Below are 23,722 nucleotides of genomic sequence, written 5' to 3'. Positions count from 1 at the left end.
CGTTTATTGTGGACATCATTATAGTAAAACGTTAGTGAGGGGAAAAAAACACAAACTTACCCTGCTAACTGTTTAGCAAGTCAACTGTTTGTTGTGGTGGTAACATCTGTCTGAACAATTCCTCACTGAATGGCTGCAACAAACGGTTTGTGTGTGAGTGTGTGTGTGCATGTGTTATTTTCTCACTTCTCAACTAACAAGCTGGTTTGCTGACTCTCTTTCACAATGAAGAATTCACAACGAGAGCAAGAGGTATCGAAGACGACAGCGCGAACGAGAGGGGAGAAAGTGAGAGGTGGATTGAATGAAACTGGGAGAGAGAGAGAGAGAGTGTTTGAGTGGTCTTGTTATATTGACTAGACAGACTGTTTGACTGGGCTTATGTCATCATCCGCAACATTATCAACATCATCAGTTTCAACTTCACTATCGTAAAGAACCACAAGACAAGCAATATGAAATCCCTAAGAAAAAGACTAAACTTTTTAATTGCAATTCACTAAAAACAATGAAAGAACTGAGCGGAACTGAAGATCGGAAACACAAACTAAAAGATTACAAATAGTTTAAAATAAACATCATTACGTGGCGCGTAAAATATTATTACATCCGTTTCGTGAGACAGGAGTAATAGTAAAATGACATGGAATTGGGTGGGGGTGGAGCAAAAATGTCGAAAAAAATATTTAGATATTTAGGACACAAAATTCTTTCACAGAAGGAAACAATCACCCAATTCCTTCTCCTTTACTTTCTCCGTGAGGCAATGATAGCTGTTCCGAAAGTCCGACGATTAGTGATTACGCACGTCTCGTGAGACGGGTGTGAAAGTAAAAGATTACCTTAACCTCTACGATCTCTCGAGTTGCTAAGGAGTCTATTTGTGTTTCTGGTGATGATGATGATGGTAGTGATGAACAAACTACTGCAACTACTATTGCTTGCTATTGTTTCCTCGTTATCTCCGATTTCGGTTAGCATTTTCCCCTCCACCATCTGCAGCAGCAACGATTGCATGCAGCAACAGCAGCAGTAATTTAGAGACAGGAGCAACAGCAGCAGGAAACGTAGAGAAGGTAGGCTAGACAGATGGGTTCGTTTCCCGACGAGGTAAAAAAATATAATAAGAGAGACTGTGCATTGTGTACAGTGAGTATGCGTGCGCGCACAAATTTGTGTGGGTATGCAATGAATGAACGAAAACGATAGATAAAAAAAAAGAACCAAGAGACGTGCTTCTTACAGTTCAAAATGATGTTATGGTAAACATATGTATGTCTCTATCTTGTTTGTATCAGCATCAACACACAACATGGATTGTTCGTAATGACGACCACCACAGTAACAGTAGTAGTGGTAGTACGACGAAGAAAACATTGTAGGCGCAGTCTAGCTTAACCAATGGGCGATTGCATTACCACGTTTCTATCTTGTCCTTTCTGTTTCCAACTACCAGCCGTTATGCTTGAACTCACCACTCACCCGATCTTTACCGTTATCTTCGCACTGTTTGCAGCCCACATACATTTTCTTTCTCTCTCTCTCGCTTTCCCAGTAAAATCGTATTCCTTCTCATATACAATTACACCTACATATACCTCATCTCTTTCACATTCTCTTTGTTACGGATTGACTTATCTCGCTCTTTGTTACAAATGATTTCTCGTTTGCGCACACACACACACATATTCTCTTTGTTACATATGATTTGTTGTTTGCAAACACACACTCTTTGCTACATAGGATCTTACCTGCCTCGCTCACACACACAACCACACTCATGTTCATCCTTTACACTCACTCTGCATATTCTTTGGTATATATGGCTTATTTCTTTTTCTATCTTTTCTCATACATAGGTTCCACATTTTGTGTTAGGAACACACGCACACACTATCTCGTACACGCACTCACGAGCACATACATACAAACTCCCTCCTCTTTTTCTTTCTTTTTCTCTCACATTGTTCGAAGCTAAAAGCGATCAGACGCCAGCATTGAGTAAAGTATTGCACGGTCGATAGATTACTGCAGAAACATAGATCCACGCAAACACACACACACACATATGCTGCAGGAATACACGCAAACACACACATACGTAGGTACGTATACTTACACACGCTCGCGCCTGCGCACGAGTAAATATGATCGAGTTTTTAGAGAACAATAACGATTACTTGTATTGGCATGAATGAATGGAGCGTGAAGTTAAATGTGTTGGTCATGGTGAGAGGCAAGATAATGAGTACAGCTGGATTATAATAGTAACCACAGCAATAATATTAACAACAGTGACATAGTAATAAAGAGAGCCGTAGCAGACACAAATATTGATTGGTAATATAAGCACAGGGACACACAGTCGATTAAAACGAACTCTAATTCTTGAATACAATGCAGAAAGTGAAGTCAACCTTGTCTGAATTCGAACTCGGGCCATAAAAGGACGGGAGTAGTTTTAGAATAGCTTCTCTTCGAATTCCCAGACTTCATAGGAAAAGAAAAAGGTAGGGAGGACGTTGGACTTAAGAAGCACCAACAAGTTGAAATTTTTGAAGAATGTGGCATCCCAAAACAACACCATTAATACAGTTATTGGATTGATATCAAGAAGAGCAAACAAGTATGGTAGCTCCAAAATAAGTAAATTACAAAAGATCATACTTATGGATGCCTCACATATTCTATGTCCATGTAAATGCAACCTTACTCTGTTTTGTTTTCTTGTTCTTTCACAGAAATCAGTGTTTTTAGTTGCATGGCACCTCACCTGTTAGCATCTTCAGATGCAAAACCTTGTTGTCCCTTGATGTCTCTGACAAAATGCCTAAAGGCATTTCTTCCAACTCTAAATTCTTAATTCAAATCCCACCAAGGTCAACTTTGCCTTTCATCCCTTCAGGAACAATAAAATAAAGTGCTGGGATCAATGCTATTGACTAATCTCTTCTCCTCAAAACTGCTGGTCTTGTGACGACATCAGAAACTATTATCTTCATCATCATCATCATTATATATTTATTATTATTAGAACATTGGACAAAATGCCTAGTTATGGCTCTTCATGTTCTGAGTAAATACCAGTCAAGTACTGGGTCGATATAATTGACTGCTTTTATTACACCAAATTTCAGGTTTTGTGCTTATATTAGAAACAGCTTCAGACAAAATGCCTTGCAGAACTTGTTCCAGCTCTTTCAATACCAAGTCTATACTCAAAATTTAAAAGGATGCAGGTAATGAAAAATTTTCTGATTTACAGAAATGTGGAGAATGGAGAAAAGTTTGGATATTTATACTTCTCCCTTGGTTATTACTGGTATCAGTGAAGTAAATTCATTCAAATCAGGAACTGAAGCAATCTTGAGAATTCCATATGTCAACCACATCTATTTGCCTTTAGTGATGTCTCACTTTTTTTGTGAGATAGAATACATTAGACAATAATCCTTTCTCCTATAGGCACAAGGCCTGAAATTTTAGGGGAGGAGGCTAATCGATTAGGTTGACCCTGGTACTTAATTTATTGAACCCGAAAGGATGAAAGGCAAAGTCAACATTGGTGGAATTTGAACTCAGAATGTAAAGATAGACGAACTGTCGCTAAGCATTTTGCCCAGCATGCTAATGATTCTGCTAGCTTGCCACATTAATACATTAGACAACAATGTTCTGAAGAAATACAGGCAGGATTGTTCAAATTAATAAAAGTATAGTGACTGGTGTTATATATTTCTGGAAACCTTGAGTCCAAGGTTTAAAGGTCAAGATGACAAAGACCAAAGTGCTAGACAAAAAACTGAGCAGGAAATCACACTACCATCTGGGAAGGGAGCAGTTGAGAACTTGGTGTTGTGTACTCAAGGCACACAAACATTACACAAAAGATGCAGTGGGATCTCTAATAGACTGACAAAGAATTAGAACTTCATATGTGATGTTAAATGCATGAGAATAGTTAACAGTAGGGGCACCCATAAAATAAAATCCATGAGCTACTCAGTCTACCAAATGTAGTAAATAGCTTCTGTTGTTTAAATGATTTAATTAATGGTGGAGGGGAGTGCAATGAAAGTATAGTAGCTAGGATAAGGAAGGGGTGGAAGGTGTTGAAAGACGTTGCCTGTGGTAGCAACAAAGGGCTTTGTAAGTGCAAAAGCAGACTAAATAAAGCATGTGTAATAAGTATAACACCTCAAAGTAGTGAGGTATGAATGCTTAATGTGGAAGATCTGTGACACAACATGGTATTAACATATTGATACTGAATGTGGAAGATTTACCATACTAGCATGAAAAAGCAGATATAAAAAAAAACAAATGAATGATTACTATCACAACATCCTCTTCTGATTTTTAATTTTTAATCCATATAACAACAAAGCAAACTTTATATCCATACAGCCATGAAATAAATATTTTGTAAATATGATAAGGATATTTCTTCAAGCAAAGTTTTACAAAATACTCAAAGGAATAGTGTACATTCAATTTCATTTAACAATAATATACAAAATGGAGAAAATAAAATGACACTTGAATAAAGAAACAAGGCAACTGAAATTTGTGATATTGTTGTTACTATTGTTATTGTTTAGTCCCAGACCAACCCTGATTAAAAGCATTCAAGCTGTAATCCTTACACCCTTTTTTTAAAGACATAATGCATTCAGGCCTACATCATCTAATTTGTCCTTCCCTTTTTAATACAATAAAGAGTGATTTGATGAAGATTTGGTTGCTATTTTTCATAGGTTGAGCAATTCAAAATCCTAGGGCCTAGAAGACAACATAACTTTTCAAAGGTTCTGTTGACCTTTTGAACTTTGAATGCTGGACTTTCAAAAATATCACCATTATTTGTTCTCTCAGTTACCATTGTTGTTGAATATTGAGCTAAACTTCTTTTGTTATTTTTTGTCCAATGTTTTTTTTATTTTTCATAATGTAAACGGGGCCATTGATGTAACATAATTGAAGTGCAATCACATAGGGGTTGCCATCATGTCTATACCCACGGATCCCCTTATGTTGTATTTTTATGCAGGTTGCATATCAAAGTTGGCCTCAGCCTGTCTATCTAACAATAGATTTCACTAACTACTTTGCAGTAGCCATTGTTGTAGTTGTTGTTCAAAGTCATTTCAGCTGAGACCATCCCATCATGTGGCTTGAGAGAGATGTGGCTGCTGTTTCAAGCAAGTTGAATGACCACATACATATTCTCTTGTTGGCTCAGAATTAGCTCATTTACTTAAGCCATTCCAGCTGTGATCATCCCATAATTTATTAAGACATAATATAACTAACAACCAAAATGGATAGACGAATGTTGAGGTGGTTTGGCCACATGGAGAGGATGGATGAGGAGTGGATGGTCAGGAGAGTGATAAGGGCAGAAGTGGTAGGCAGCAGAACCAGAGGCAGATATCAGTTTGTGTAGATGGATGGAGTGAGGAAAGCTTTGGTGGTTGGAGGTGTTGGAGCGAGAGAGGCAAGAGGGTTTATAAATGATAGGAAAGCTTGGAGAGTGTTTGTGGATGGATGAATGAATTTGATGTTGCTCAAAGGGGTATGGAAGCAGCATGATGTGGCAGAGGTAAACCAGCATATGCTGTCGGGCCCCACTGCTGATATTGGGGGGTTGCGTTCTATTCCTAGACCCGAGCATAGAACAGGGCTCGCCTCTTTGAGCTGGGAAATGAATGGAATGCCTGGTGTGTATCTTGTTGTGGCCACCCACTCTGAAAAAAATGGGGAATAGCCCTGGGTATATATATATATATAACTAGAACTGTATTATTCAACCTGTCCTTCCACTTTTTAAGATGATAAAATGTTATTTGAGGGAGATTTGGCTGCTGTTGCTAGCAAATAGAGCAGCTACTTATACGTAGGCTTTCTCTTTGGTTCCTGCTTCTTTACAGTTGATTGAATGATTTAGCAACAGGAAGACCATCCAGCTTATAAAAACAATTGTTCTAGCAATTATATACAGCCAACCTCATTAACCAGACCTGTTGCACCCATACCAACATGGGGGAAATAAATGGGTGTAAAATAACAAAGATAAATGTCATTGGAGAAACGAAAACACAAACCAATTGTACCACATCACTTACCATTTCCATGCTGTACTGTTTCAACTGGAGTGCAATGTTTTCTTTTGTTTAATGGTTAATAATGATTCCTTTAATTGCCTTTGTGGCAATAATACGCACACACATCCATGCATCCATGTGTGTGTGTGTATAAAAAGCTTTAGATATAACAATGTCATTAAGAAGTTTGCTTTGTAAATATGTAGTTTCGGGTTTGACCTCACTGTCTGTTTCTTGGGCCAGAGTCATCTGCCGTTGCTAGTGGCTGGTCTATAAAAACCTTATGAATGGAATTTGGAAAATAGAAACTGCATGGAAACCTGTCGTGTGTGTGTGTGTGTGTGAAAGTGAGTATATATTCTTTGTTTAACATCTATTTTTCCATAGCTTATATGGGGGAACATAAAAAGCACAATGGCCAGACAGGGTTTCACAGAAGATTCCTAACAAACAACACTGTTTGTATGAGGGTGACATTCATTTAGAACCAACATACAATTTCAAGACATGGTAACATGAATATAGATACACATACATACATGTGTGCTAGTGTGTGTGTGCGCGCACAGACACACACACACAAGATGAGCTTTCAGATTCCACCAACCAAATCCATCCACAATGCTTTGGTTAGCCCAAGGTTATACAAGACACTTGCCCACGGTGTCACACTGTGGGGTTGAACCTGAAACCACATGGTTGGGAAGTGAACTTCTTAACCACACTGTCATATCTGCACCTATACTACATTACATTTATACATATACAAATTGGCATATCAATATATACCGTTGTATATATTGTAGTAGGATTTAATTTATTGAAGTAGAACAGCTTTCATCTTAATTCATTTACATTTAATCTCTGAAAGATATTCTGGCTATGCATATATTACATTCATTTTTAAGTATTACACATGTTCTGTTCTGTTTGTATTCTCTGAAGACAAAGACATAGTACGGTATTACTTGAAATTAGTTATCTACAATTATAAAAGCTATCTCTTCTCATTCATGATTTTGTATGTAATATACAGATATCTCTTGAAATACATGTACATATAGATTATGTGGTTGTGAGTATATTCAAGTATTTAACAATATGTGTTATATGTAGGAATATCACCATCATCATCATCATCATCATCAACATTTAAATTTCATAATCTCTTTTCTGTGTCTGCATGGGTATGATGGGCTTTCACTAGCATGGAGTCTTGTCATTGTAAAGGTCCTATGTTATCTCCTTGGTGATTTTCAACGTCTTCTCTGGATTCATTTCAGGTGATGTAGACCATCATTAGTTTCCATGGATTCTGGATTTTGTACATGCATAGATACACACACACACACACACACACACCTCACCTAATTTACGACTGCTTTATATAGTAGCTGATCTATGCTATTGATTGGGGAAAGAAGCCAAGTATATTTTCTCTGAGGAATGGTCCAACAAACTATGAAACAGTCCGTCAGGAGATCCCTTTGCTCATTTTTTCTTCATATAAATAGCATAGAAAGAATGTGTTTACCTTCCCATTTCATCCACTGTGAGGCTTTGTATTATCTAAATTTATTTCAGTTCTTCTAATTTACACTATACCAAGTAAAAAGAGGTAATATCCTTGTACACACACACACACACACACACATATGCATATGTGTGTGTGTGTGTGTGTGTGTTGGAATGAGATGATTGGGCATAGCTGTTTAAGCATTGACAATTTGGTAAGGCTGACTGGATATTCAACCTGTTTTCATGTCAGATTGAATGTCCAGCACTTGAGGCTAGCAGCAACACACACGTATACGCTCACATGTGTGCAGACAGAAATGTACGTGGACAGAAAAAGAGTGGAAAGTGAGAGAGACAGTATAACAGAGACAGCATGAGAGGGAAAGAGAGACATTACGCATAAATACAAATTGGTTATACTTCTACAATGCACAAAATATCTTAACAATTTTTTAATACAATTTCTTATAAGATTTTTTTAACATCAAAAAGCTATGATGGTCCGCCCAAGTAAAATAGGAATCAAAGGGGTCCATAGGTGACAAATGGTTGAGAACGACTGGTTTAAATAGATGAGAAATGTAACAGCCCTGAAAGAGATGTGAGCCTGTGACAGATTACATTTTGCTAGATGATCCGTTACTTTTCCCCCAACAGCCTGGGGAAGTGAGGTATTAATGTAGAACTGTGAATACTACCCAGAATGCTTTTGATCATAGATTCGCTTGATCAAAGTTCATCCAGGGCTAAACAATATCAACTACAACAAAAACACAATCCTCAAAACCACCACCACCACTACTACTACTACCATCACTACACAACTACCACTACAATGATTACTATAAACAATGGAGCTACCATTCTGAACAACATTACTATTAACTACCTAAACCACATTCAACCATCAACAAAACCAGCACCACCTTGAATACTACTACTACTACTACTACTACTACTACCACCATCATTACCTAAGTCACAATCAACTAACAACAACTACAACATAAGTCTGTCTATTTCTAACCAGTTAGAAATGCCTGGAATTTTTCATTTTTGTCTTTAAAATATTTTAAATATTTCTAAGATAAATTTTTATTTTATATGTATGTATGTCATTGTTTATGTAATATTGACTCCAAACATTAACACACACACACACACACACATACATACACACACACATACACACAGCAGAAGTAAAACGACTAAGTAGATACTGTATTAAATGATCAGGTGAAAAATGTTGACCCCCTCAGACATCTTTACAAACAGCACTATCCCCACAGGTACCAACACAGCCTTTATAGATACCACAAGCATCCGCACATCCCTTATAGACACTATTAGAGGCACCAACATCACTATCATCGCACCACTATAGGTAACAACACAGCACTACCATCATACAGGTACCAGCTATCACCACTTCAACTATCATATGACTATTTTAGAATACCACTTAAAGACTAAAAATTTACAGGTTCAATTAAAACTTAATCCATTCAACCTTTATACCCTACATTCTCTTAAATATTAAACTCTCCTGATCCTTTTATCTTATCATTCATCCACGTGACAGGAGCACTTAGCCTTGCACTCTGTATGACCCTTTCTATACTATATTGTTATTACTAAATTTTATCTGTCTGGGGTTGTTCAGTCAGGCAAAAGGTTAACTGTCATTGTTATCAGCACACAAGTGGAGAACTGAAGTACTTCAGAAACAAAGTTGATTGCTGTTGAATGTCCTTAATTGTCTACCTGTGTTCAAGATTTTACATAAGTGTAACATAACATTAAACACAGAAATCATTTTGGGTAGGGTTTATCTGACTGAGATGAACCAGTAATACTATGGAGGAAGGTGTATTATTATTTAACTCCAGGCAAGCCCTGTTTGAGTAACTGTATGACAAGAGAAATTCTAACCCTGACCATCCCAACATTTATTAGGTATAGTGTATCTAGAACTATATTATCCAATATGTTCTGTTTTTAAGATAAGAGAGGGAGATTTGACTGCTCTTTATAGCAGGCTGAGTGAAAGCATAGAGAGTCCCGCTTGTGTTCTGTGGTACTGCAGACCTTGTTGCAGTATGGTGATGTAATGCCATGTACTTTGTTGTGTTGTGATGTATGCTGCAGAGTGTAAAGCATGTTATGAGGCTGTTCTGTGAAGATGTGATGTGGATTGATCTGTGTGTATGTGTGTGTGTGTGTGTATTAAGGTAAGTTTCCAAATTTGGGATAGGGATAAGTAATCCTATTTTTGCTTTTCCTGGTTAATAATGCTGGTGTACACTGACCTGCTGCAGAAACATATGTAGGTACAAAATGGAAATATGTAAATAACTGCATTGGAACCTGGATATAAATCTCGGTTCTCCTTAATTGATTGATATATCTTTAAATAAATTTGAGTGATGTTTCTCTGTGTGCGCTACGTTTTTATGTTGTTAACTCCTCCTAAACCATTGGTGGAAGGACAGCAAAACTCAAACCAGCAACTCTCCTAATCCTAGTGAATGTCCTAAGGGGGACTATTTTCTTAAGGGCCTCCTAAATGGGGCCCTATTGACTCCCCTATTTTTTACTGCATTTTAAACTAAATACATGGCATTGGCAACCAAATCAGAGCAGTGACAATGAATTTCATATGAACTCTCAGGATGTATCGTAAGGAGGTCCAATTTCTGAAGGGCTGCTTGAATGGGACCCTACTAACTCGCGCTATTTTTATTGCATCTACCTCACTCCTATGCTTATTGATTTAAACTGTGATCAGCATCAGTGCTTAGCACATTTGCAGAAATAAGTTCAGGGACATTCAAACTGAGATAAAGAGTTATAACAGGTATGTTTCAAGTGTGGTAGTGTGGGTATTTATATTTGGTAGTTTATGAAACTTATGTCTCGGTGGAAAACTAATCTTCCTGTTCCGGTTACAGTATCCCGCTAAAGATTTGTAATAGAAGATAGAATGAGACTGAGATGAAATGGATCCTATTCATTTTATCTCAAACTCGTTTTAATATTTTTTCAGAAATGGTGAAGTGATGGAAAAATTATGATAGCTGTGATAGTCATACGTTTCACTTGCTTAGAACGGATGGAGGTTCAAATCATGTGACAGGTTATACTGGGTTACATGTTACCAGTTATGCTTGAGAGTGACCTGACATTGTCTGAAATATTGTCCTTCCTTCTTTTCTTAAAAAAAGATGATAGGACATAAATCAGAAGAAATTTGGCTGCTATTTCTTGTAATTCCACAAACCATGCAGAAGCTCTCTCTTGCTGATAAGAACTGTTAAGGTGTGTTATAGTAAATGTTGTTGGAGTGTGAAGTGGTGTGTGATTTGGAGGGAGGATATACTGTGAATGAAGTGGTCGCGTGCTGTTTGTGATAAGGGACTGGTTCTTATCTTTGCTATATTTCCATAGCTGATGAGAGACAGATCTTTCCTTGAATAGGGACAGGGGTTCAATACAAGTAGATTGTCCTGCCAAAGGAAGGGAACTCAGTATTGTAAGTAAACAAACTGCTTGTTGTTTCCCTAATGTTACTACTGCTTATAACATTGAGCTCGCTATTAAGCCAATTACAGACAGTATCAACATGGTTGTTTAACCTGTGAGAAATTGCAGACAAATCTTTTAATCATATCCTACTGTTTCACTGACAATGGCTAATATATTTCGTCATGTACAAAAATAAATAAATAAATAAATAAAAAGACAGAAATGCCATGGCTGGAACTCTTTTGATTATTGGTTTGCTTGATCAGGACTGATCAGAGGCTAAACAATAATAACAATGAACTATACTATCCTATGGTACTACCTACTAAGAGTCAAGTAGACTGAGCCACTGAGACACAGACATAACACAGGAAATGTAATAGTATATGAACCACATGCATTTTGCTGTTACTGGTTGATTCCTTGCTAACTCAACCATCTGTACTATCATATGTCTAATGAAGAAAGCCCTATTGTGGCTATTTTGCTATTGCTTTAAGTAGGTGGACTCCTCTACTGCACCACTGCTGCCACCACCACAAGCAGCAGCAGCAGTCAGTTATGACCTGGTAGCCAAATGGTACAACAGTCACCACCAACTCATAGGCATAATGTCATACGTGCATACAGTCATACACGCATTCATATCATGCATACAGACACACATTACATGCATATAGTCATGTGCGTAGCCATACACATGCATACAATCATATATGCAGATATACACATACATACATGCATACTGTCATACACACACACACACAAATACATGCACAAATACATGCACACATACACACACACGCTTATCTTTGTGTAGCCTCCAGGCACTGCTGACTCTACTATACATGTACATGCAAACACATTCACTTGCACATACATGCATACGTGACTGCCTCAACATTTTTACTAACACACATACCAACAAATTTACTGACACGTTGAAACAAATATATGCACACAAGCACAAAACACATGCTCTCATACAAATTAACTTCTCATTCTTTCTCACAAATGCATACACACATATTTCCCAACACATAAATACTTAAATAAATATATGCACACACATAAACACAAACATAGCACATTCCCATACCACACACAGACATGCATACTTGGATATATTCAAACACATTAACCCACAGACACAAATGCCTACACAGACATATACACCACAAAAACATCTTATCAACACACACATTCTCAAACACAAAACAAATTAACTAACACATACAAACACACCAACAAATTTACCAACACACATTGACAACACTCGATACATGCACATTCAGAAACGTAACTACACAGAATATTCTCGCACAGACACAGAGAGGTACTGACCGTCCAACCAGGCAAACCTCCAACTAATATCACTTAAGTTTTGTTTAATTTCAAAAGATATATATTAGTTGTATTCATAGATTCAATGAGTAGGTTTCCCGAGGGAACAAAGTGCAGTAAAGGAACGATGGGGAGGTGGTGGTGGTGGTGGTTGGTGGTGGGGGCAGTGATGTTGTTGGTGATTGCAGGGCTCTAGTGACCTATTCTAACTAAATTGCATTGCTGTGACCTATAAGCCACAATAACTGCACTACATGTTTGGTGGCCATCATCATCGTCATCATTACCTCCACTATGACCATCGTCATCATCATCACTGTTGTCATCATCATGAATAATAGTATTATTATCACTATGAGCTTTATATATTTGTTTACAATAATACCGTTCAACTTTATTGCTGACTTCAACCTTACCACTATCACCACCACTATTGGAAAACCTACCATTACTGAATTACATCATGGACAGGACTACTGGCAGCAGCAGCAGAAGCAGCAGCAACAATAACAACAACAACAACAACAACAAATACAGTCACTAATTGCCAGGGAAAACTCTGAATAAACACACATAGTGACAAACACACATGTATATATATATATATATATATATATATATATATATATATATATATATATATATATATATACATACATATATACACATACATGCACATAATAAATATATCTATATATGAACATGTACACACGCACACACACAGCTTGACTTATTGTAGGCATTACTTAAAGAAGCTTTGTACCAAACATCAGTTCTTGAGAAAGTATTTAAAATTCCATCTCAGAAACTGATGTTTGCAAAGCTTCTTTAATGTCTACAATAACAATTAGTATGCATGCGTGTATATTTGTCTGTCTGTCTATCTTTCTGCTACACTAATGTCAGAACAGGTCGACAATGCACAGTGCCAAAAATCCCAGCAATGCCATCACACTTCAAGACCAGCTCCTGCAACAGCCTGGGTTTCAGGGACCCACGGCTTTCTAATATTCTCCCACAGAGCCTGAGGGACCGACACAAAGTGGATGTAGGCGTTTTCAAATCAAAACTGAACCTTTTCTTGTGGAGAGACCCAGATGAACCTACCTCACAACAAGAGGTGCAAACGAGTGTAGCGACATCAAACACCCTAATTCACCAAATGCCACATATTAGAGGAGGCTCTCAATAGTAACAGAGAAGCAGAATGGTGGTGCTCCAGCATGGCTGCGGCTTTGAAATGAAACTAATATATATACTTTATTTAAAAGCAGCAGAAATATAACAAAAGACTGTTGAGCGACTCTACACAAGTAGGAAGATACAGCTGAAAAGATGGAACTTTACCCATTGGAGTTTTCTCAAAAGAATATACCTATCCCTGCACAGAAGGATCGTGAAACTCCGAGTAACAGTCTTTTGTTATATTTCTGCTGCTTTTAAATAAAGCATATTACTCTACCTCTGGTATTTGAGTACTCTTTTTTCCACCTTGTTGCACATTTTATGTGCTTACTCAGGTATATATATATATATATATATATATATATATACATGTGTTTGTGTATGTGTACATATTATAGATATATATAAATGTATAACATATGTATATAGATAGATAGATAGATATAAATATATAGAAATATATATAAACGTATATGCATATATGTGTGTGAGTGTGTGTGTGTGTGTTTAGTTTATATTGATTACTGTATATTGTTATTCCCTGCTCAAGATTCAGAAATGATAAAGAAATATATGTGTTATACGTACACACACACACAAACACACACACACACACACACACACACGAGTGTGTGTGTATGTATACACGCACATATGCAAATGTTTTAAAATATTTTAGTAGAACAAATGTGTAAAGTATGTTTATCTTAGAAAGCACTTCAATTACTGTCAAGTTGTCTTTTATAAAATTAGTTTGGGAAGAGAAAAGAAACAGAATAATTTAATAACCAGATAAACAAGAAATGCAATTATTATCTGCTACATCATCATCATCATCATCAATGTTGTTTTCAGCATCATCATTGATATTATCATTATTATTGTGTACCCCCTTACCACCATGCTTACTCTAATAATTTATCATTATCATGAATTTTGTCTCCTTGTTTTTTCATTTAATGTCAACTTTGAAATATGATCATTGTAAATGAGGGAGGTGATGAGGGAGAAGAAGAGTAGAATAGGTATGTGTGTGTGTGTATGTATGTGTGTGTGTGTGTGTATGTATGTAAGTGTAGAGGGGAAAGATGAGGAGGAAGAAGAGAAGGAAGCATGGGAAGAAAATAATAATAATGATGATGATGATGATGATGATAAGAAGAAGAAGAAAATGATGTCAATGATGAGAACAATGGAAATCAAGGAGCAAGAGGATAAAAATGATGTTGCAGAGGAAGATATGAACAACGATGAGAAGCAGGAAAAGAGCAGTTTAGAATAGAGAGGAAGATAGTTTAAGACTGTTGTTCTTTATCCACAAGTCAGTTCTGATAAAAGAGAATTCCGTGATCAGATATATAACAGTCATGATCATTCAATATTTCCTTCAGACTTGGCCCATGTAGAACCATATCATTATTCAACATGTACATTGTTTTGCCTGCTTTTTTTCTTTTCTGATAACATGTTGGAATTTAAAAGAAATTTGGTTGCAATTTTAGCAAGTCGAGTGAGCACATATACATTTTCTCTTTGGCCCATCTCTTGTTGATGTTATGTGATGTGGATGTTGATGTTGCACCAAAGATCAGCCTTGAGTAAGCATACATTTTAAAAAATGGCTGGATGTGATCTGAGATAGATTTGATGACTATTTCTTGCAGGTCAGGCCACCATGTAGAGCAGAGATTAGCCAACAAGACCCACATATGATATTATTTTTATGTTTAAGAGCTGCAACATCTAATTTTAAAATTGAACAGTCTGGTAGAATCTGATGGGTCCAAGGACTACATCATGCTTCAGTGCCTACTTTGGCATGGTTTCTACAGCTGGATGCTCCTCTTGGCATTAACCACTTTACAGTAAGTACTGGGTGCTTTTTCAAGCCACCAGCACTACTGCAGTCACCATGTAGACTTCAAAATTATGACCCTTGAGAGAATTAGTGTCAGCTGTATGCTAGGGAATAAGGAGTTAAAATAGTAGAAAAGGAGGGGGCAAAGCAAGTTCTTGTAGATGAGCTGTGTGGCTACTCACATATAAAAGAGAGGGTGAGAATGATCAGTAGGAGCTGCAAAAAGATAAACAGTGGCCCCTCAGGATATGAGGTGAGCAGAAGTGAGCAGGAACAGGGAAACTAGGAGTGTGGATGAGCAAAAGTGCAAGAGTGGGAGATGGAGAAATGGGAGAGGAGAGGAGGGAGGCAACAACTTGTAAAGATGTCTGATTATTCCCTGAAAGCTAAAGAATTTTTACTGCACACACAGACCCACACCCCTACATACAAACACACACACATCCACACACACAGACTACCAGGCGCATGTATGCATGCATGCATGCAATGGAAACACATGGAAGAAAACATTAAATATTATAAATAAACAAAGAGAGTGTGAGATCAGAGACAAAGAACATTATTAGAAGAAAGAGTGCAAGTTAATTATGGGATATCAATGTCTTTAGTCTGTAATTTACAGTATTTTGGCTGAAGTCCATTTTTGCTTTAAGTCAAAACATTCATTCATTTAGGCAGTATATATATATATATATATATATATATATATATATATATATATGGATAAAAAGAAAGAGAGAGAAGACAGAGGGAGAGAGATATGTTTGCATATGTGTGTGTATGTATTTGTATTTATCTGTCTATTAGTATAATGTGTGTGTGTGTGTGTGTGTGTGTGTGTGTGTGTGTGCATGTGAATATACTCATACAGAGGAGGAGGAGGAGTGGAGAGAGGGAGAGAGAGAGAGAGTAAGTCTTTATATATAGACTTTGTAATTCAATAGTAATACGCTTGTTTTCATCATCAGTGTCATCATTATCATCGTCATCATCATCATTTAATTGATTCGCAACCCTTTCCTGCAATTTATGGTCTGATGCTAATGTTAGAACTATACAGCAGAAAGGTGGTCTTATTGAATACTTTCAATATGAAGTAATGTTACTATAGACACAGTTTCCTACACCAACTAATATTCATTATTATACATCTCCTTAGTGATACTACAATCATTATTTCGGCAAGTATAGTGAAGCAAATATACTTTGCTGATGAAGTCATAATAAACATAAAACAAGTCCAGAGTTGTCTCCCATATTAACCAAAATAATACAAACAGTTATTAATCAATGCCTTATGTTGTTATTTCTAGTCAGTTTGTCATGATCCTTACGTTGAATATGTTTACTCTAACTTAACTATTGTTTTTTTCAGACAAAAAGCATTTTTTAGCATTTTGCTCTCTATCTTTACATCAACCTGTGTACATTTTTGTACACTTATCTAATGATTGTCTCCTTATTATTTCAGTAAGTACAGTGAATTCAATACTTTGCTAATAGCAGCATAATAAAACCAAAACACATTTGGAGTTGTGTCTTATACTTGCCAAAATAATTAAAACAACATTAGTGGCTAACATTAAAATTGTTTTACCCCTCCACATAATTATTGCTTTTCACTATTTAATGTTTTGACATTCATGTTACCATGGTTCTGGAATGTGGACACGAACAAAAGCCCTACAAAATCAACTGGACTGTGCCTACTCCAGACAACACTCAAATGAGGTACCAGGGTGCACCCTCAAGGTATAAGAAGGTGGATTGAGAGAGATAGGTTCATGAGAGTGTTAAATGAGAATAACTGACAATAGAGATAAGAACCAAGGTGAAAGCAGTCTATGGTGAACATAGATGGAGACATGTGCACAGGTGACTGTCAGTTTGAGGGGATGTAAGGAAAAAGGAGTGAGTCATGGAGGAGGAGATAGTAGGTGGTTGTAAACCCTCTCAGACCAAAAGATCAAGCAAGGATATCTCAATTTATGTACATCAACCAACTGGTGTAAGATACTGGGACAAAATTAGAAAATCTACTTATATCGACAAAGATGTCTACTGAAGTCATTTATTGGAAAAATTCAAGTTTGTCCACAAAAGGAAGCTACTTTATGCTTTGTGTGTTAAATAATTTAACACTGATTTAACAGTTTTTATAGTTTTGTTTAATATAACCGTTTTTCCCCCAACTGACTGTTTACTGTATAATAAGGTGAAATAAACAATTGAAGTCATTTTCAGAAACTCTTAAAGATCAAAGAAGAATGAAAGAAAGCAAAATCAAATGGTTATTTAAATTAAGTCAAAAAACATATTTACCTTTAGGTGAAACAAAAATGTAATAATTTTCTTACCTGGAAATAAATGAAAGGTTTTAAAAACATGAGCAAAGAAATGTATAAAAATAAAGATTAAAAGGTTAAACATAGCAATAATTATAAAACATAGATAAAATACTCAGTTTATTAGGAAAGGAAATGAGATTTTGCAACAGCCCTCGCTTTTACTAAGATATTGTCAATAAAAAAGTAGTCGTAATTATTATTAAAAAGAAATCTTTATTATTATAACCATGATAATTAAGTTATGGGCATGGTTGTAAAGAAAGTAAAGAAGCCTGTTGTGTATTGTTTTATTTTATTTTACATCCATTTTTCCATACGCATTTGCATGGATATAGACACTGTTTTACAGCTGGAGGCCCTTCCCATCTCTAACCCTTACCTGCTTTTCTAGTAGGGGATCTCTTATCCCACCCTGCTTAGAAAGTGCAAAGTGAGTGGATGATTTGTTGATAGGAAAACTGATAACAACATCTAAACATCACAACTTTAGTAGAAGTGAGCAAGATGTAAACACACACACACACACACACACACACACGCAAAGGACAGGAGTTCAAAACTTGTTACAATATTGCATTGTGTTAATCAATGAGGTAAACACAATGCAAAACAGTCACCCAATCTGTTGAAAATAGTAGCCAAATATATCCCAAATTACAATCCTCAATCTTGAAATGGGATAGACCTACACTGGCTACTGTAGTCCAAGATACATAATATCTAAAATAACTAGATGGTAACTGGACTGCCTTAGATCAATCAAGGGCCTGCTTATTCAGTGCTGACTGAAGCCCAAACAACAACAATGGTAATGAAGATGGCAGGGACAGTAACAACGACCCTGTGTTCTTAAGCAAGTAACGTAGACATTCTTGCTCCAGAATATTTTGCACAACAGACTTTGACAGTCTACCTGTAAAAACAGACAACCAACCTTCAATAACCTTTCTCCACCACAGTCATTTCAGGGTTCACATAGTTGGTGTTCTTCCTGACACCAGCTGTTAGACCAGTTGTTTTTACAATTCCCACGCAAAAATGTACAAATTTTGCAAAGAAAAATACATCACAAAAGGTGAAAAAAGAAAAAAAAAATGAATGAAGAAAAAACAGTGATGTATAGTAAGTATATTGTAGTAGTAATGGGAAAATAAATTACAAAACAGTAGAGAAAAAAACATAAAGGAAGGTTAGAAAGAAATAACAATCTTGCATTATACTGCAAATGTATAAATCATGAAGAAAAATAATTAGGAAAGGTGGAAGGTAGAGGACGTTTATTCAATAATTTGATTTCTGCAAAGTGACATGAATGTTTTGATATTTCAAATCTCAACAACATTAAAACTGTTTTGTTAAAACAATGGATTCTTTTACTGTGAACGTGTGTGTGTGTGTACATGTGTTTTGATTTGGCTTTTAATTTACTGTTTTATTTTAACTTCAATTTTTTTGTTTTGTTTTCTTTTTCTCTCTTTCTCTTTCTTCTCTGAAACTGTTAGAAACCTGGAGGTTAAGGGTAGATATCAGCTAATGTTGTTGAACTGAGAAACAAATAAAGTCTACCAACCAAGTAGGTTTGGGTTGAAATTTGAACCCAGAACACAAAGAGCCAGAACAAATGCTGCTAATCCTATGTTCTTATATTTCCACCAATCTATCACTGTGTATTGGTACTTTGAATATTTAACTCCAAAAGGATGATGGCAAAGTTGACCTTGGCAGGATTTGAACTCAACACACAGTGAATTGAAACAAATACGAAGAAGTGTTCTAGCCAATGTTTGAATGACTGCCAGTTCATAGTTAGTGTTGACCTGGGGCTAAACAACATGATCAATACCTAGCACACAGTATACCTAGTACTAATCATCGTCATTATCATTTAATGTCCACCTCCCCATGCTTGCAGGGTCTAGGCAGAATTTGTTGAGGGATATTTTCTATGGCCTGATGCCTTTCCTGTTGCCAACCCTCACCTGTTTCCAAGTCAGGTAATATTTCCCCACGACCAGAGATGTTTTCTACAGAAGACTTAAAAAGAACTACACTGCTTGTATAACACTGATGTTTATTTACAATGACCATGTGATGTCAAGATAAGGGTACATACACACATATATACATACATATCCATCTATCTATCTGTGGATCACTCTATCTACACACACACACATGCATGCATGCATGCACATACGCATGCGCACACACACTTACACACACATACACAAAATAGATTTCTTTCATTTATATCTATCAAATGCACTCACAAAGTTTTGGTTGGCCCAGGGTTATGGTAGAAGACACTTGTCCAAGGTGCTGCACAATGGGATTGAACCTGAGACCAAGTAAGCTTCTCAACCACACAGGCATAAGTTTGTTTCAATCAGGGCTGACTTGAAGTTAAGCAGTAGCACCAACATTGCCATCACCATTACCACCACCACCACCGCCATCATTCCTTCCACTACCATCATCACTATCACAATCAGCAGCAACAACATTACCTTTCCACCATCATCACCATCCCCTCCATTAACATAAACAATATTGCTGACTTCCTTCTACCACCACCACCACCACCACCACCACCACCACCACCACCACCACCACCACCACCACCAACAACAACAACAACAACAACAGCAGCAGCAGCAGCAGCAGCAGCAACAACATTTCTTCCATTACAAAACTTCCCTACCACAATAAGCAGCAACATCATGCTTTCACCATCATCACAATCACCTCCAACAAGAACAACACTGCCATCACTATTCCACCACCATCATCATCATCACCATCGCTACTATCACAAGCACAATCTCTACCACCATCAATACCAACAACATTAGTATCACTTCCACTACCATCATCAATGTTAACATTACCATCACCCTTCTACTAGCATCATCACCACAAGCATTATCAACACCAGCATTTCCATTTCTTCCCCCCCCTACCATCACCCCCCCAATACCACCACCCTTTAGATTGGCACCACTCATATGATTGACCTATCAGATATTCTAGCTGTTGTAACAGCTGACAGAAGCTTTTTTCAATGGCCTTTCTCAAGAGGCTTAGATTTGTGACATAACAACCTCTCAACCACCACCTCCATTGCTTCACACATATGCGTACACTTACACTCACACACACTCATTTCACACATTACCAAAAGTGTCACTCCATCTGTCACTGTTTATAGAATATGAAAATAGGAGGCATTATTTCCAACACGATACAGCAGCGAGGTTTGAAGGAACTTTTTAAAAGACAGCAGAAAGAATCATATGTCTTGAAGCATTATATTGCATTTCAAAACCCTTTCATAGTGTGTAATGATTTCAAAATTCTCTCAATAGCTGTTGTCAGTTTTTGCCCCAGTGTCCTGTCCCAAATAGAATTTTTATATCAAACCATGTAGAAGGTCAAAGTGTATGATATAGTAGTTAGGCTGTTGGGTGATGTTTGTAAGGTCATGGGTTTGGTTCCTGGACCAAGCAGCATGCTGTGTTCTTGGACAAAGCACTTCATTTTTTATTGCTCCAGCCCACTCAACTAAGACTGAGTTGTATCTACTGCAGAATGGTAAACAATAGATATTAACCCTGGATTCTCTAACCTTCTCTCTGTCCAAGATGTGACCTTAAGAAAGAAACTTTCTCTCCAGATTCGGTCTCCTCTTAGCTGTGTCTTGCAAGAAATTACTAAATATTCTCAGTCACCAGTACATGCCAATTATGTCCCATGATAAAACAGTCCTCTTTCACTCTGTGAAGTAGTATGTCAAAGCTGTGAATTATATACTCAAATAGTAGTTGGGGTTATAGCAACAAATGACTGTTAAGTAACATGGCTTTAAATCCTATCAATGCTAACTCAGTCGTTGCAGCATAATTTTTATGAGCAACAGATGAGAATTCGAACATCCATGGTAATTGGAACTTTGTCTTTGGTTGGAGCTTTTCTAACACTTAAGAACAAACAACTTGACAAACCAACATGTAGTAACTCAGTCTGCTAGAAATAGCAGCCAAATCTTCTTCACATCATACTCTATCATCTTAAGAAACGACATGTTGAAAATATAGTCTCGGGGGGCTTATGTGCATGGGAAAAATATGGGATGGTCATAGCTGGAATGTCTTTGATTATAAATCTGCTCAAATAAATTGACATGTGGCTAAACAACAACAATGTCAACTATAAAGTTGATATCAGTATGCCAAGCTGTTTTGTTGTAAAATATCTTAACCATAATGCTTAGGAGCTCAAGCCTACTTCTGCCAAACAACTGTATATCAGTGTCTTCCACTACATTGAATAAAAAGAAACCATGCACAGATGTCTGCTTGTCTATTCAATGGATAACAATAATGTTGAAACTAAGAGACAGAATAAAAAAGAAGTTAGCGTTAAAAACTGGATATCAGAAAGACTGGCATTTACTGAGATAAAGCCATAACCTGAAATTAAGTCTTTTTCCTTAAAGTTTTTTTTTTCTTTTGTTGTCAGTTATGAAGAAACAGATATTTTGATAAATGCATATTTTAATTATTTTCATGCCAGGGCAGGAAGGACAGAGGACACAATGTTTTGCAGGAATTCCAAGAAAGATTGGGGAGAAAAAGAGGAAGTAACCATGGCTTATCATTTATTGCACTAGGAAGCATTACATGAAGACTGGAGTCTTCATGTAATGCTTCAGACTGGAGACATAGTCTATTCCCTGTCCTGACTGGTTTTGTTCCTCTTTGGATATTTCTTCAGAGACTGCATGCACCTGTTGTGTGTACAAGCAGATATTTTATATATAGTCACTACTATTAAAGACGTTGCTAAACTGGAAAATTCAAGTTGCATAAATAGTGCTTTTTTTTAAGAGTAATTATGGATGTGTGCTTTATTTGTTCCAGTCGTTTGACTGTGGCCATGCTGGAGCACTGCCTTTAGTCAAACAAATCAACTTCAGGACTTATTTTTTGTAAGCCTAGTACTTATTCTATCAGCCACTTTTGCCAAACCGCTAAGTTACAGGGACGTAAACACACCAGCATCAGTTGTCAAGTGATGTTGGGGACACACACACACACACACACACACGATGGGCTTCTTTCAGCTTCTGTCTACCAAATCTACTCACAAGGCTTTGATTGGCCTGAGGCTATAGTAGAAGACACTTGCCTAGGGTGCCATGCAGTGGGACTGAACCCAGAACCATGTGGTTGGTAAGCAAGCTACTTACCACACAGCCACTCTTGTGCCTATGTATTGATCTAAGTGTTATCTGTGTGCATGTGTGTTAGTGAGTATATTTCTGGATATATACTTGTGTATATAAATGACTGCATTGTATATTAGTGCTTACGTGCATTAGAGTATATTTCTGAGTGTAGTATATGTATGAGCAACTATACACACTTGTGTGTATAAATATGTATCTATGTGTGTGTGTGTGTGTGTGTGTGTGTTCACTACCCATCCTCTTCACTAACCCTTAACCCCAATAATTTCCCATGGGGCTGTAGTTTCTGAATAAATGCACATATAACTCTTGGAGACTTAATAATGTTTCTCCAAAGACAGCGACCAACTTCTGCTCCACTTCAGTGAATATATCAGTAGTCTTCAAGTGTGAAAATTCCATTCAGTCTCATTTGGTAAAGTCAGAAAATAACTTGAATATTGGAATGGGCAGACAGAGTGAAAGAGAGAGAGAGGGAGAGAGAGAGAGGGAGAGAGAGAGGGAGAGAGATGGGGTAGAAAAGGAAAATAGAGTGTGACTGAGAGTGAGGTAGATAGAAAATGACAGAGAGAGATATTGAAAGATATAT

The 23,722-nt window shown here is 36.9% G+C and overlaps 1 protein-coding gene across 10 annotated transcripts in view; it reads right to left on the bottom strand.

Moving 5' to 3' along the window:
• The window catches only part of LOC106875423 (monocarboxylate transporter 13), a 133,053-nt gene that overhangs the window by 46,100 nt on the left and 63,231 nt on the right, over positions 1–23,722 (bottom strand). Inside the window, exon 2 of one of the 10 annotated variants that reach the window (XM_014923561.2) lies at positions 17,860–17,894. The exons of 7 other annotated variants lie outside the window; for them this stretch is intronic. The gene's annotated coding sequence lies outside the window, so the exon portion shown is untranslated. Of the gene's footprint in view, positions 1–60; positions 814–1,243; positions 1,609–17,859; positions 17,895–23,722 lie in introns of those variants that run through there. 2 more of the 10 variants (XM_014923563.2, XM_014923560.2) reach the window with 2 other exon arrangements.

The sequence above is a fragment of the Octopus bimaculoides genome, chromosome 19 (assembly GCF_001194135.2).
Source record: "Octopus bimaculoides isolate UCB-OBI-ISO-001 chromosome 19, ASM119413v2, whole genome shotgun sequence".
Classification (NCBI taxonomy): domain Eukaryota; kingdom Metazoa; phylum Mollusca; class Cephalopoda; order Octopoda; family Octopodidae; genus Octopus; species Octopus bimaculoides.
This window is presented reverse-complemented; position numbering and strand designations above follow the sequence as displayed.